This window comes from Phyllostomus discolor, chromosome 13, assembly GCF_004126475.2.
Source record: "Phyllostomus discolor isolate MPI-MPIP mPhyDis1 chromosome 13, mPhyDis1.pri.v3, whole genome shotgun sequence".
Classification (NCBI taxonomy): Eukaryota; Metazoa; Chordata; class Mammalia; order Chiroptera; family Phyllostomidae; genus Phyllostomus; species Phyllostomus discolor.
This window is the reverse complement of record NC_040915.2, coordinates 24,101,102-24,116,591: the sequence shown is the minus strand read 5'-3', so window position 1 is coordinate 24,116,591 and position 15,490 is coordinate 24,101,102. Positions and strand designations below refer to the sequence as shown.

The 15,490-nt window shown below is 43.5% G+C and overlaps 1 protein-coding gene and 2 long non-coding RNA genes across 4 annotated transcripts in view; 2 read left to right on the top strand and 1 right to left on the bottom strand.

Annotated features, from left to right (window-relative positions):
* Window positions 1-14: 14 nt before the first annotated feature.
* Window positions 15-995, top strand: LOC118498061. 2 transcript variants are annotated; one of them, XR_004900588.1, is made up of 2 exons: window positions 15-101; window positions 532-995. It is a non-coding gene; the product is annotated as an uncharacterized LOC118498061 (long non-coding RNA). The 2 variants fall into 2 exon arrangements; XR_004900587.1 differs by lacking the exon at window positions 15-101 and adding an exon at window positions 173-415.
* Window positions 996-4,721: 3,726 nt separating this feature from the next.
* LOC118498060 lies at window positions 4,722-5,753 on the bottom strand. The gene is made up of 2 exons (XR_004900585.1): window positions 5,112-5,753; window positions 4,722-4,893 (listed from the first exon to the last, which is right to left on the bottom strand). It is a non-coding gene; the product is annotated as an uncharacterized LOC118498060 (long non-coding RNA).
* Window positions 5,754-6,790: 1,037 nt separating this feature from the next.
* Window positions 6,791-15,490, top strand: part of FAXDC2 (fatty acid hydroxylase domain containing 2) — a 29,170-nt gene continuing 20,470 nt past the window's right edge. The window contains exon 1 of the mRNA XM_028528074.2: window positions 6,791-7,314. The gene's annotated coding sequence lies outside the window, so the exon portion shown is untranslated. The remainder of the gene's footprint in view (window positions 7,315-15,490) is intronic.

Here is a 15,490-nt window from a genome sequence, read left to right as displayed (position 1 = left end):
ACTCGCCTGCTTCTACGTCACTCCCGACGCGCGCGCGCCTGATCCTGCCTACTCCTCCCCTTCTGCGCGCCCCAGCGATTCCGTGCGGGTTCGCCCAACCGGTGAGCTCGCGGGAGCTAACGCGCAGGCGCACATCTAAGAGGGCGCCGAGCAAATGGCGGGGTGGCCTCAAAGGACGCATGCGGAACACGGCCCGCCCTAGGCCTTCGCGAGATTAGTCGCGCTGACTCAATTTAATCTTGACCCCTATTCCTCCATTTTGGTTCTCTCCCGGGCGCCGGGGAAGGGGCGTGGTCTAGAATTAGCCCCTCCTGCGTGGGCGTGGCCTGGATGGGCTACGGGAAGTGGCCGGTCAGACCAAATTCCAAGTTACTACTCCTTCTTCCCCCTGCTTTGAAGGACCTTAAAATCTTTGGTACGGGAGGACTTGGGGGGAGGTTGGTGGGGCGTGATTCTGATGCTTCACTCTGTACTAATGCGCCCCCCTGAACCCTTCACTTACAAAGCATCTACCTCACGGCTTTCTTCCAGGCAAACAGTTATTTACAGGTGGGGACAGCACCCCTAAACCGTGTGTGGGTGACGTCCGCCAAGGCCCGCCTCCCTCCTCCCGGCCTATAGGAGCCGGGCGAGCAACGTTACCATAGCAACGGGCCCACCGGGACCTGCTCGAGTTACAAGAAGGACGCGGGCTCCCGTGGGCAAAGTATCCGGCGACCATAGGCGTCGCCCAGCCTTCCGAAGAGCTCCAAGACTTGGCGGACGCTAAGCAGGGTCGGCAGATTTTCGGTGCGAGAGCAACGGAGCCCAAGCCTAGCCTAGGAGGACTCTAAGACACCCCTACCCCCACCCTCCTTAATAAGGCTCTTTGCCAGCGCCTGTCCTTGGCATCATTTAACCAGGCTGAGATGCATCGCTGCCTCGTGGCCTCCAGCAGTGCGAAAGAAGACAAAGCACTGAGCTCCTGCACGCGCCTACCAACTCCCGGTCCCGGAGACGAGATGTGGACGTCCCAAAGCACGATGCTAGTCCTAGAGGCTCTCACCCCAAGTCACTGGGCCTTTTTACTTCTAAAGATTTCCCTCTGAGGGAAGTCTCCAAAATCCCACTTCCATTTCTAAAGCTTCCATTTCCAATGCAGAGCTGGCCTTAAGCAGCAGTTTCAAACTAAATTCCCAAACGCTATTTTCCAGGGGATGACCTCCTCACCCTGGTCCCCAGGATACAGTATCAAATGCACTTTCTCAACTCCTTTCCCCTACGAATGAGGGTCTGTCTGCTTACCTGTAACAGAGATGTAACTATATCACCAAGTGGCTGCATTAATAAGTGGAATAAATACCCCCACACTGAGGAAAATGCATGTATATTCAATAAATAATTGTTTCTGGTTGTCTGTTATCCTTGAGATGTTCAAACTTTGTTAGCGCTCTGCTGCACATTTGTCATTCCGTCAAGCAGTGCCGTGACAGAGAAGGCAGGCAACACACTCCCCCTTGTCCTGTGAGTTCCTAATATCCTTCCACCCACTTATAATTAGGTTTAGGGAGGGACAGCCCTATCAGGAGCTAGTCACATGAAGAACAGCCTCCACAACGCTTTCTTGGAATTTTGTTTTTTCCTGCGGCACTCAGGCCTGGTATGCACTGAAACAATCCAACAGGAAACGTCTCCATGCCCCCAGCCCCTTCACCCAGAGCATGGTGTTTATTTCTCAGGTTATTGAAGATAAATGTAAAACACAGATGGTTTGCATTTCAGGAGGTGTTGGGATGTTTGTTGTAAAGCCGGGGTTTTATACTGCACGTAAACTAGTTCAAAATTAGAACAGTCACTGGCTCTCCATGGGAGGAAGGCCCCAAATGAGAGGGTAGTTGGAGAATATATTAAATAATGTATTTCGTATTTACTTTTTTAAACTGTTGTTTTTGAACTACAAAGTATAGAAAGTGCTTAAACATATCTTCTCAGCTAGGAGCATACAGGTCTAAGAAAAATTAATACTAGTTGTAAAATGGATCTCCTTAAGAATCAGGGTGATATCCTTAGCCAGCCAGGCCTTTCTGTTATTCCCAATTCTAAATAAATTTAACAGTGCATTTCTTAAAATATATGTACAAAGATAAAATGTAATACAAATATTTGGGTTTGAAATATTTTGAAAATGGAGAAGGTAAATAACTCCAGGCACATAGCACCATTGTAAATCACCCTGTGAGCCCAAGTCTCAGGCACCTTTGCAGCCCTTAGAGCAGGGTTTCCCGACACAGGTCCGCGGCCTGTTAGGTACCGGGCTGCAAGGGGAGCTGGCCTGAGCTCCGCCTATTGTTCCGCCCGCCCCCCAAGCTCCGCCTTCTGTCAAACCCGGTCCGTGGAAAAACAAGTCCCTAGCAACAAAAAGATTGGCGACCGCTGCCTCAGAGTGCTGACACACTTGGAGGGCTCTGTCCCAGCCCAAAGTAGCCAAGGTCTGTCACTTTGTGTAATGTTGTCTTTTATCAGATATTTATCTTTACATTCAATTGAAGAATGCGCCCAGCTGGTTTTTTTCTTGGTATAGCTGGGATTAACTTTCTCTTTTCTTGGTGCTTTTTCTAATTAATAGAAAAACCTTCTGACTCTTGAAAATCATCAACAGATTATCAAACTTCTAAGTATAAAGCAAATATTATATTTCATGACTGTGCATTTCAGTATTATTTTGATCCTTCAATGACAGCCTGAAAACCTGATCTCTGATGAGCTCAGAGTTCATTTTTTGTAAATCCAGAACTAGATAACAAATCGATTTTATTTGTACTTCATTTGATTTTATTTGATTTTCCTTCTCCCTTGGAGTCTGTTGAAGTAATATTTAAAAATCCACCAATAATAATAATAGACCTTAAGACTTCCAAAGCTGACAGGGTCTGTAAAGATGTTCTAAATAAGTTATTCCCCTCATTTCACAGAAAATCATAAAATAACTTAAGGTCACCCAGCTCCCAGAGGTAAAAACGGGATTTGTGTCTTCTAATATGCGATTAGGTGTTTATCCAGTTTTGTTTATGGGCCATTTGCTCTGGGCAGGGGCCTGGGCTGACCCTGGAGGATGCCCTGGTGAAGGAAACAGACAGGGTTCCCGGCCTCCTGCAGCTTAACATTTGGTGTCAGGGACTGACGACAAAACAAGTAAACAAGCACTGAGTAAGAAATGAAAGGATAATGAGAAATGTGGATAACTATCCTGAAGGAAACGAATGGGGTAAAGTGACAGAGAGTAACTGGGTTGGGCACAGATCGGGGAAATTGCTTAGGTCAAGGAAGGCCTCTCTAGGAAGGTGCGTGTAGGCAGACGTGAGGTCAAGAAGAGAAGTATGAGGACCTGGGAGCGGTCAAGTCCAGACAGAGGAAAAAGGAGTTCCGCGTGTGAGAGGTAGTACCGGGAGGCCAGGGCAGCTTGGGAAAGGGGGAGCAAAGGCAACGTGATCCAAGGTGAGGCTGGAGAGGAAAAGAGAGAGGCTGGGTGAGCCAAGGTCTGCGAGGTGCCGACAGAAGAAACATTCAAAGCTGTAGAGAATTTTTGGTGAGTTTATTCGAGCCAAACTGACGACAATGGCCGGGAAGCAACATCTCAACAGACTGAGAAATGCTCTGGAGAAGGCAGTTTAAAGCACCTTATTTTATACATTAGAATCAAAGGAGGAGCCAGAGGGAGTTATGTGAAGTCTGTTGGTGATAGATTAGGGGAGGCAGGAGAAAGCAAAGCAGGGAACCCTCTGGGATTGTATAAAAAGTAAAATGATAGACACATGCTTCTTTTACGTAGGTGGGCACAGACAGGATAATTAACGATCAACAATGCACAATAACAATGAGGGGATTCTGGTCTCAGCTTGTGCCCAAGGGGTTTTGGGAAAAATGGGATGTTACCTTGACATTCCAAGGGTATATTATCACAGATGCAGAAAAGACAATAGACAGGCTTAGCTCAGGTAAAACTTGACCTTTGTTAGGGAAAAATACTGGCCTAGGGGATGACTACCTGCCATGACCTGCTTTTAGTTAATAAGCTGTAATTTTAGAGCATCGTTTGTGGTTACTTCAGGTCTCTATAAGGCTGCCTCGCAGGTCTCCCCGGAGCTTGTCGGGTTAATACAGGGTCCCGCAAAAATAACGCCCCTTGTTTTATTACAAAATCTTTTATAACAAAATCATAAGCATGGTTTGTTTGTTTTTAAGTAAAAATTATAAGGATGTGATTCTGTAACATAACAATATCACACTCAACAATACCATATGACGTTAGGTGAAAATGTTCAAATTAAAACTATAAATTATCACCCCCCTACTATTAACCTACCAATAAGGTTACTTATTGGTAGCCTCACACTTGAGCAGGCCTTACTTCTGCCGGACCCTGTAATTCATCCCCTTTTCTTCTATGGAGACTTTAAAATTGTACTCCGTTCCAAAAACCCAGCAGGATTTTCCTCACCGGATGATCCGAACTGACTTATGTTTTTAAAAGTTACTTTGACTCCCATAGACAGAGAATGGAGTTAATAAGGCAGGGACATTTTACTTTGTTTATTGAATTACACTAAATTTGATAAGAGAAGAAAGCTAGCTTCTCCCAGGCATGGTAAATGTTGCCTATGGAAATGTCAGGCAACAATGTAGGTAATTTTACTCGGTGACTCTGATTGAGAATTAATTGCCACTACATCTTTTTGATTATTATTATTATTATTGTGAAAATCCCCAAGGCTGCTTAATGAATAGCCTATACTTTACGAAGAAATTGATCCCTGCTGTAGATCTCTTCCTATAGGCAGGCAAATAAAAATATAGGCCAGTGGAAAGAGATGAAACTAAAACTCATCTTTGCGGACTCTCTAGTCAGTTCTAAACCTCCCCCAATTCTTTTTTTTTTTTTTAAGATTTTATTTCTTTATTTTTAGAGAGGGAAGGGAGGGAGAAAGAGAGAGAGAAACATCAATGTGCGGTTGCTGGGGGCCATGGCCTGCAACCCAGACATGTGCCCTGACTGGTAATCGAACCTGCGACACTTTGGTTTGCAGCCCGTGCTCAATCCACTGAGCTACGCCAGCCAGAGCTTAGTTCTAAACCTCTCTTTTTTCTCTCTCCCTCTCTGTAGCATTACATAGGACAAATCCAGCATCTCTCACGTTACTGCCAGATCTCAAAAGTCTCTGTGATTGTTTTTAATGCGACCAGTACTGAGTATCTTCTTTGAACTTCCATAACAGTCTGTAATGTTCTAGGAGCAGTGGGACCCGAAGGCTTCAGAATACCTGGGAAGTTTCTAAGCAGCTGTGTCTGTGTGGGGTGCAGGACAGGGAGTGTATTCCAGAAAAAAACATAAACAGAGTTATAAATCTCAACTGTAGATGATCAGACTTTTGAACTGGGAGGGGCCTCAGAGATCCTCTAATCCATCTCGCTCATACAAAAGAGGGACTGAGATTCAGAGGCCAAGTTCACAGAGCTGGTGGGAGGCAGCTCTCAGGTTGAACCCAAACCTGCCTTCTCCCAGGATCTCAGGCCCCCTCAAGAGCACTTCCTTTAAAGGAGACCAACCAAGAAAGCTGAGCACTTCCTCAAAGATGGAAGGGAGAGAAACCCCAGGGGGACTGGGGTGAGATTCTCATTTAGGCAGGCTCTGCTGAGGACCTGTGTGCCAGAGCTGTTAGTGCCATGGAGGTCCACAAAGCTCCTATTGGAAATGATTCTAGAAAACATTACCTGCTCCTCCAGGGTGTGTTGACCATATAATAAGCTAAAAAAAAAAGTTCAGAAAGAAAAGAACTGAAGGCAGAAGAGTGGACGGGAACGGGAAGGAAACACTGGGTGGGAGGATCGTTATAAGCAATGGCATGGAGGTAAGGGGTACCTGGAAATTGGAAAAAAATGTCTGCCCGTGGCATGTGAGCAATGTATACCCGTACTTGAGAGTGACGCTTAGAGCATTCAAAAGTAGAAAATGGGGAGGAATAATGTTACACAAGAGCAGCTAGACTAAGGTGGGCCTTGGAAGTCAGGTCGCAAGGTTTGATCAGTATACAAGACAGACTTGTTCAGCCAGGGAATCGATACATAAAACAGCTTTACAGTTTATCTAAAACAGCTGGAATATGGAAAAAGGTATCAGTACGTCTGAAAAGGAGAGATGAAGAAAAAACATCAACAAGTTGTACAAAATGTAATTAATTTATGAGCAAGCATTAAGTCTTTATTGAGTGCTTGTATTGTGCAAGCAATCAGGCAGGGAAAAATAACGAAGACATATAACAAGTCCTTTATGGGCCAAATAAAGCATGACACACCTGTCTAATGGTGGGGCAGGATGCGGCCATGAAAAGGAGTGTGGTATCACAGAAAGGTACTATGTAATCAATCTCTGCGTTTGAGTTTTAAGTCCTAAAAGTGAGGAGCAGGATTAGCACATATGTGTACGCTGTTTCTCAAGAAGAGGGGCAGACGTACGTTTGTATTTACATAAACAAGCCCTGGACAGACAGGAAAAACACGGGGGAGAAATGAAAAAAGACTCACTTTTTACTGTCCTCTCCTTCGACCCTTTTGTATTTCATATCAGATGCACATATTGCCTAAACATAATTTTTAGAAATTCAAAAATAAAAGCTCTATTCTTTTTCAAAGGTGCTCATGCCATGGGTCCTGGATCCTAATCTCACCTGTTTCAGTCAACATGGACACTTCACCTCTATAGGTGTCCCTTCCTAGACTCACTTAACATTAACATCTCCCTTGCCTGCCCTCCGCAGCAACAGCAGCAATAAAAAGAGTCCTCTGGTCCGAGTAACCTTTTCATCTACTTGGACTGCCTGCCTTGTGCTTGCCGCATTATCTGATACCCACATCTCCTATTGAACCTGCCTCCTGTGGGACAGCAACACTTTCTTTAGTTGAGATGAAAGAAGTTTAAAACAAACAAACAAAAATAATAAAAAGCCCAGAGTTTAGCCAAATGCGCTCTTTCAGGCTCCTGCCTGAACGTCCTGTTTCCTCTGGGCTCAAAGGAGATGTTCTTTGGCAAGAAGGGCGTTTTTTGTCTCCAGCCCACACAAACCCACACTTTTTTCTTGCGTCACGTGCCTGGCTCAAGCCAGTGGGCTGCTGTGTAACTCGATCTCTGTGGCCAGCCTCTTGACCCACTCTAGTAGCGACAGCAGGGCACAACAGGATTAGGCGACAGCCACCTACGAAGCAGGGGCCGAAGGGGAAGAAACAGCAGCCTTGAGCTGTCGTCAGGACCTTGGAGGAGCTGGAAAGCAGCCTACTGCAGAGGTAAGTGGGAGCTGCTGGGGAGGGAAGCTGTTTGCCAAGGTCAAGACCAGTTCAAGTTCATTTAAAGAAAGGCAAAGTACATTCTTCTCACCTCTGCCACCTCCTTGTCCTCTCTACTTTCAGTACAGGTGAGATCCGAACAATGTCCCAGGGTGTTTTCTTCATTCTCCCTAGCTTCCTTCTTTCTTAATTAATTCTAAAATGTTTAAACTGAGGTAAGATTGGTTTATAACACTATGTAAGTTTCAGGTGTACAGCATGATAATTCACCACCTGTATGTACTATGTCATGCTCACCCTCTGAAGCCTAGCTTCCTCCCATCACCATGTAGTCCAGCCCTTTACCTGTTTTGCCCTCCCTCCACCCCCGTTCCCCTCTGGTAGCCACTGATCTGTTATCTGTAAGTTTGATTTTTGGTTATTTTGTTGTTGTTTGCTCATTTGTTTCTGTTTTTATATCCCACACATGAGTGAAATCATACGGTGTTTATCTTTTTCCACCTGACTTACTTTACTTAGTATAAATACCTTTAAGGTATTAATGTCATAAACAGCAGGATTTAGCCCTGGCTGGTGTGGCTCAGTGGACTGAGCACTGGCCTGCGAACCAAACGTTTGATTCCCAGTCAGGGCACATGCCTGGGATGCAGGCCAGATCCCCAGCAGGGGGCACGCAAGAGGCAACCACACATTGATATTTCTCTCCCTGTCTTTCTCCTTCCTGTCCCCTCTCTCTAAAAATAAATAAATAAACCTTTAAATAAATAAATAAATGGCAGGATTTCACCTTTTTATGGCTGAGTAACATTCTATTGTATATATACCACACTTTTCTTTATCCATTTAGTTGTCAGTGGACACTTGGGTTATTCCCATATCTTTTTTTTAAAAATTGATTTGAGAGAGAGAAACATCAATTTGTTGTTCCACTTAATTATGCATTCATTGGTTGATTCTCGTATGTGACCTGATCAGGGATCGAGCCTGCAATCTTAGTGTGAAGGGATGATGCTCCAACCCACTGAGCTTCCCAGCCAGGGCCTCCTTTTCTTGACTATTGTGAATAATGCTGCAATGAATATAGCTATGTGTGTGTGTGTGTGTATGTATATATATATATATATATATATATTTAAATCAAACACTTTTTTAAAAGATTTTTTAATTTATTTTTAGAGAGGGAGGGAGGGAGAAAGAGAGAAAGAGAAACATCAAAGCGTGGTTGCTTCTCATGTGCTCCCCACTGGGGACCTGGCCCGCAACCCAGGCCTGTGCCCTGACTGGGAATCGAACCCACAACTCCCTGATTCGCAGCTCACGCTCAGTCCACTGAGCAACGCCAGACAGGGCTACATGCATATTTTTGAATTAGTACTTCATGTTCTTCAGATAAATACCCAGAAGAGAAATAGCTGGGTCTTAGGGCAATTTGAGGAATCCTCCTCCTGTTTTCCACAGTGGCTGCACTAATCTACAATCCCACCAACAGTGTACAAGAGTTTTCTTTTCTCCTCATCGTCACCAACATTTGTTACTTCTTGTCTTTTTGGATGACAGCCATTCCAGCAGGTGTGAGGTGGTACCTCACTGTGGTTTTGACTTACGTTTCCCTAATAATCAGTGATGCTGAGCATCTCTTCATGTGCCCGTTGCCCATCTGTATGTCTTCTTTGGAAAAATGCCAGTGTAGAGCCCGTGCCCATTTTTAATTGGTTTTTGTTGTTGTTAAGATATTTGAGTTCTTTATACATTTTGGGTATTAACTGCTTATTGGGTATAAGGTTGCAAATATCTTCTCCCATTCAGGAGGTTCCCTTTGCATTTTGCTGATGGTTTCCTTTGTTGCACAGAAGCTTTTTAGTTCGACTAGTCCCGTTTGTTTATTTGTGCTTTAGTTTCCCTTGCCATTGGAATTAAATTCACAGAAACATCGTTAAGACTGATGTCCAGAAACCCAGCATTTATGTTTTCCTCCATGTATTTTATGGTTTCAGGCTTTACATTCAAGTCTTTAATCCATTTGGAGTTCATTTTTCAGTCTGGCTGACAGGTAGTCGTCCAGTTTCATTCTTTCGCACGCGGCTGGCTGCTGGGGCGTTTTCTCAGTGCACAGAGTGCCCTGTGAGCCTGTCACTGACGCCTGCATCCTCTGCCCCTATTTGTACCATGTACCTCCCCTGAAGTCTTCTTTGGTAGCAGTTGGCAGGCGATTCTGTCCTGTAGACTTAGGTCTGGCTTCAAAACCATGTGTAGGAGAAACTCCCGAGTCAGAACTCAAAAGAGGAAAATCTAACTGGAAGAGACTGGCAGGAAGCAGCTGTGGTCTAATTGCTCTTCTCTCACCTGCCAAAGCCACCTGGAAAGCGATGGGGCCAATTACAAGTCTTAAAAATGCAAAGCCCAAGATAGATGTGTGGGCTAGGAGCTAGAGAACCATGTCAAAGCTGGTTTTATTTTTTAAAAAAAGATTTTATTTCTTTATTTTTAGAGAGAGAGAGAAAGGGAGGGAGAAAGAGAAGGTGAGAGATACATCGATCTGTTGACTATGACATGCCCCGAACCTGGGGACCTGGCCCACAACCCAGGCATATAGCCTGACTGGGAATCGAACCCACAACCCAGGGCAGCACTCAGTCCACTGAGCCACAACAGTCAAGGCCTATGCCAAAGATGTTCTGATGCAACATACTGAGATTCATCAACAATGGCTCTGGTTTTGGAATTGCTAGCGGCCTGGTAGTATCTATGGCAGGTGCTACCTATTTGTGCTGATCCAAAAACACACATAGGCCGAGGCAAAGTGTTTAGGAAGCCCGGCTTTTGTCAGACACTGTGGAGTTCAGGACGAGCCAGTTCTGTTATCTAGGCTCAACAAAGTTTACTGGGTGAGATGCATACAGTCGGTGTGCCAATGGGAGTGAACAATAGGCCCAGGGTTTGGGGTTCTCATCCAGGCCCTTTGGAGCTCACGGCAAGCAAGACAAGCTAGACAAGAAACAGACAGACTTGTGGTCTGCTTCACCACTCATGTGCAACTCCAGCTAAATTTCTCCGCTCAGGGTAGAAAGGTTCCATTCTATTGGGTGAAACAGAAGTGCTGTGAGCAGCAACGTTTGACCTTAGACCGAGAAGCTGTTAGTACGGGGAAAGGTTCTAAGGCATTCAACAGCAAATGCTGGATGCATTCTGAGGGCAAAAAATAACGCTTTTTATTCATTTCCCCTTCTTTACTTGTTCAGCAAATGCTTCCTGGGTATCTGCGACGTGCCAGACTTGTGTTTGCTGCTATAGCTATAGTAAACAAGATGGGCAGGCTTTCAGCCTCTGGGGACTGCAGCCCAGTAGGGCTGTACTCCAGGGTTCAAGTACAGGGCAGTAGTGAAAGGGAGCATGGCTAAAACTGTCCAGAGGGAGTTGATTTTGTCCCAGAGTTTTTAACCTTTCCCTTCGTGCATTTCATCTTCTCGGACAAATACCTTTTTCCTTAAAAGTCTCACTGAGACACAGACCTTGGTCATAGCAGCTCCTCAGACCCCTCCTCACCAGAGTCGTTCAGCTGTGCCACTGCATTTCAGATCTGTCTCTGAGGCCCCAGAAGCAGATTGCTCGGCCTTTGCTAAGGATACAAACAGCCTGAAATACCGCAAGCTTCAGTCCATGTCATTAGCCCTTTATCTGGGTCATTTCCCACTGATGAAATAGAATTGCACTATTCCAAAAACACATGTAACAGTAGGCAAAGGGTTAGGAAGCCTGGATTTTGCAAGGAAGTGTGTGGCGTTTGGAACAAGTCAGTTTTGCTTTGTTGGCTCTATCTCCTTGGCTGTAAAGAAGAAGCGGTAGACCAGATGCTCCACAAGCTCTTTTTTCCCTTCTCCTCTAAAAGTAAATAATTGTCATAATTTTACAAGAGGTTTACAAATAAACCTTGCACATTCACATAAAGATTATGAATCTTATACCTATAAAAGGGGAATATCCTTCAACCATGTTGGATATCCAGGAACCTGGAATCTGAAAGAATCTGGCCACAGACAAATAAAACATAACATTAAATTCTCTCCACTCCCCTCCACCCTCGCTTCCATCCCCTGTCCTGTATTCAGATCCTCGAGGTCATGAACATCAGCTGTAACCTCACGGTGTCATTAACCTAGATTGGGAGAATTGGCTGCTTTTGAAAAAACCACACTAAAAAGTATCTAATTTGAATAATCTCATAATACATATCAAATTCCCTTTAAGGAGGAATCAACTCATTGTCACAAAGTATCAGAATACTTACTTACAATGCATTCATTTCTTTCTTTTCCCTGAATACATTCTCATCATAAATTCTATTTCATAATCTCCTCCTATATACTTTCTCATTTGGAAAAATCAAAGTTATATAGTATGACTTTATTAACTAGGACAGGAAGCATGTCTTATTTATCTTTGTATTCCTTGAGTATAGCAATGTATCTAGCACAAAAGGAATGTTTCTTGACATTCCTTTCTTGACAAAGGATGATTACTATTTTAGAAAAACATGTTTTGCCCTGGCCAATGGCTCGATTGGGTGGAGCTTTGCCCTATATAACAACAGGTTGTGGGTTTGATCCCCGGTCTGGGTGTACACGGAAGGCAACCGATGAATGTTTCTATCTCACATGGGTGTCTGTCTGTCTGTCTGTCTCTATCTCACATTTATAAATACATTCTTGGGCAAGGATATTCTATGTTTCCTTTGGTATTGAAAACACACACAGACACAATAGCTAATCCACTGTTCATGCCAAACAGAGGCTGATCTCATTCTTTTGTGTCCCGTTACAACCTGATGCCTATTCTGCATTCACCAACATCAGCACATCCTGTACTTTTCGCAGACTCAGTTGGTATAATGAGCGCTGAATTCAAGTTTGCCACTAAATAGCCATGCAATTTGAAGTTGAATACTGAGTATCTTGAGGCCTCCATTTCTTTAGATGGAAAATGGGGGCATTGGAATAGATGAGCTTAAAACAACTTCTAGTTTTCAGATGAGAGACTTCAAAAGGTAGAGAAAGAGAGAGGAAGCACAATCAAAATATGATTATAGTACTTTAACATATTCAATATTTAATCATTGTTAATTTTGTTTGCCAATTTTTTTTTGACAGAGAGAAACATTGATTTGTTGTTACACTTACTTATGCATTCATTGGGTGTTTCTTGTATGTGCCCTGCCTGGGGATCGAACCCACAACCTTGGTGTATCAGAAGGATGCTCTAATCAACTGAGCTACCCACCCAGGGCTAGTCTGCCAAAACTTCCAACTTGAGCACTACCATCATTAGCAAAGAATGTTAAGGAGTTTCGCTGAGTGAAGGCACATCTGCCCACCATGGGGCTTCCCTAGGATCTTTCTGATGGACTCTGTTCACTTAAAAGTAAAAACATGTCTGCAGACAGGCAGGGACGTACAGAAAACAAGCTGCTTAGGTATAAAATATTCAGCAGAATGGTAGGACTGAGTAGCTTAGAAGAGCCTGCTGCCTAGATAAGGATCTTAGGAGATAGCTTATGGGCTATTGGCTTAGCCAAAGAACAAACGGCACGTTAGGAAATACTTGGTTGCTTCTACCGAAATCAGATGTCAACAGGTAAGTGCTGTGACTCCTGCTGCCAAATGAACCCTTCACCATCAAAAGATAAACAGTCACTCTCACTTTGGCAGAAGGTTTACGGGGAGCAGAGGGTCCCAAGGTCAAATTTATCTATCAGCCTTTAATCGCTCAGTCTCAGCAACACTCAGTTTTCATAACATGGGTACAATGGGCGTCAGCACCGTGCCTTTTGAAATCAACCAGAGCTGCCTCCTCTCAAGGTCAAAGTCTGTTGTACTTGTATCAGCCTACTTTCTCTTAGGTTTTGTTTTTAATTTTAATATCTGGGTTTGTTTATTTATACTTACTTTATCCCCAGCCTCCATCTCAAAAGAATTTGAAATAGCTTCCGATAAAAGGATATATACAGATTCAAATAAGTAAAAGCTTATTAGAAACCTTGAGGCACTTAACAACTATCTTGCATACTGCTTTCATGGGGTGGAGGAGCTTGTGATCGGTAACGGAAAGAACAAGGTGCTTCCCTGCTATCGCTTTGCCTTCGGACCATGTAAAAGTGTTAATAAAAAAAAAGGAGGAGGAAGAGGAAAAGGGAGGGAAGGAGGGAAGAGGAGGAAGGAAGGAAGGAAGGAAGGAAGGAAGGAAGAAAACAGGGCATCAGTTCTTTTTTTAATATATATTTTATTGATTATGCTATTACAGTTGTCCCATTTCCCCCCTTCAATTCCCTCCACCCTGCACACCTTCTCCCACCCACATTCCCCTCTTTAGTTCATGTCCATGGGTCATACATACAAATTCTTTGGCTTCTACATTTCCCATATTATTCTTGCCCTTTCCCTATTTTCTACCTACCGTCTATGCTACTTATTCTCTGTACCTTTTTCCCCTCTCTCCCCCTCCCACTCCCCTGTTGCTAACCCTCCATGTGATCTCCATTTCTGTGGTTCTATTCCTGTTCTAGTTGTTTGCTTAGTTTGTTTTGTTTTTGTTTTAGGTGTGGTTGTTAATAATTGTGAGTTTGCTGTCATTTTATTATACATATTTTTTATCTTCTTTGTCTTAGATAAGTCCCTTTAACATTTCATAAAATAAGGGCTTGGTGATGATGAACTCCTTTAACTTGACCTTATCTGAGAAGCACTTTATCTGAGGGCACGAGCTCTTAATCATCATTGTTACCTTTAACAATCTAATGAGAGCCAAGGATCTTTCCACCCTGAAAAATGAACATGGAAAATTTGGCATACAAATTCAAGGGAGACAAAGACTTCTCAAAACCTGTCACGAGTGGAAATTAATCTGATTTAGAGTAAAAGGACAGCAGATTACTCTGTGACTGACTCTTCAGTAAAATGCTTCCTATGAGTGGGCACTGAATTTATTGTCAAATGTTTAAATGTTTCTGTAATCTTCTGAGTAGGTAAAATATACTCATGGTACGGAATTCAAAACAGAAAAAAAGCACGCGGTGAAAAGATGGCCCCCTTCTGTCCTGGCCCTGAGCTGCCCAGTTTGGCTCACCAGAAGCCACCATTATAACTAGCTTCATAGACATCTTTCCAATGCCAGTCTAATATTACACATTATTTTATTCACACATAAACAGCATGCAAATACATACATGCACAGTTGCAAATGTTCCACACATTGCTTTTTTCACTTAATACTTCTGGCAAATATGCACAAAACTGCCTAATTTCTTTAATGGCTACAGAATGTTGTATTACTGAATGTAATGTGATTTGTTTAAGCAATCCTCTCCTTTTTTTAAAATTCTTTTTAAAAAAATTTATTTACTTTTAGAGAGAGGGGAAGGGAGGGAGAAAGAGAGGGAGAGAAACATCGATGTGTGAGAAATACATGGATCAGTTGCCTCTTGCTTGCCCCCAAATGGAGGACTGGCTTGCTACCCAAGCATGTGCCCTGACTGGGAATTGAACTGGTTATCTCTGGTTCGCAGGCCAGTGCTCAATCCACTGAGCCATACCAGCCAGGGCTAAGCAATCCTGTTTGATGGAATTTAAGTTGCTTCCAATCTTTAACCATTAAAAACAATTGCACTATGCCTTGGCTGGGTGGCTTAGCTGGTTGGAATGTTATCTCATAACCAAAAGGTTGCAGGTTCAATTCCCGGTCAGAGTGCATGCCTGGGTTGCAGGTTTAGTCCCCTAACGATTCCTAGTTTGGGCGCCTATGGGAGGCAACCTATCGATGTTTCTCTCTCACGTGGATGTTTCTCTCCCGCCCATCCTCTTGCTCTAAACGCAATAAAAAAATGTCCTTGGGTGAGGATAAAGAAAACAAAACAAAAAAAACAATTTTCACAATGAATATCCTTGTACATCATTTTTAATACACAGAATTACATAATAGGAAAAAAATCCCAAGAAGTGTAACTGAGCATTAAATTTAACTCCGAGTTTACTGGCAGCCAAAGCAAAAAGGGTGGGGGGGGGGGGACAAACTATTTCTTTTTTGCATTCCACAAGAAAGCATACCCCTTCTTCCAAAGAGAAAAACTTTGGTGCACTCATTTTTCCCATAGGAATTTGTCATCTGCATCCTCATAAAAAGTGCACTA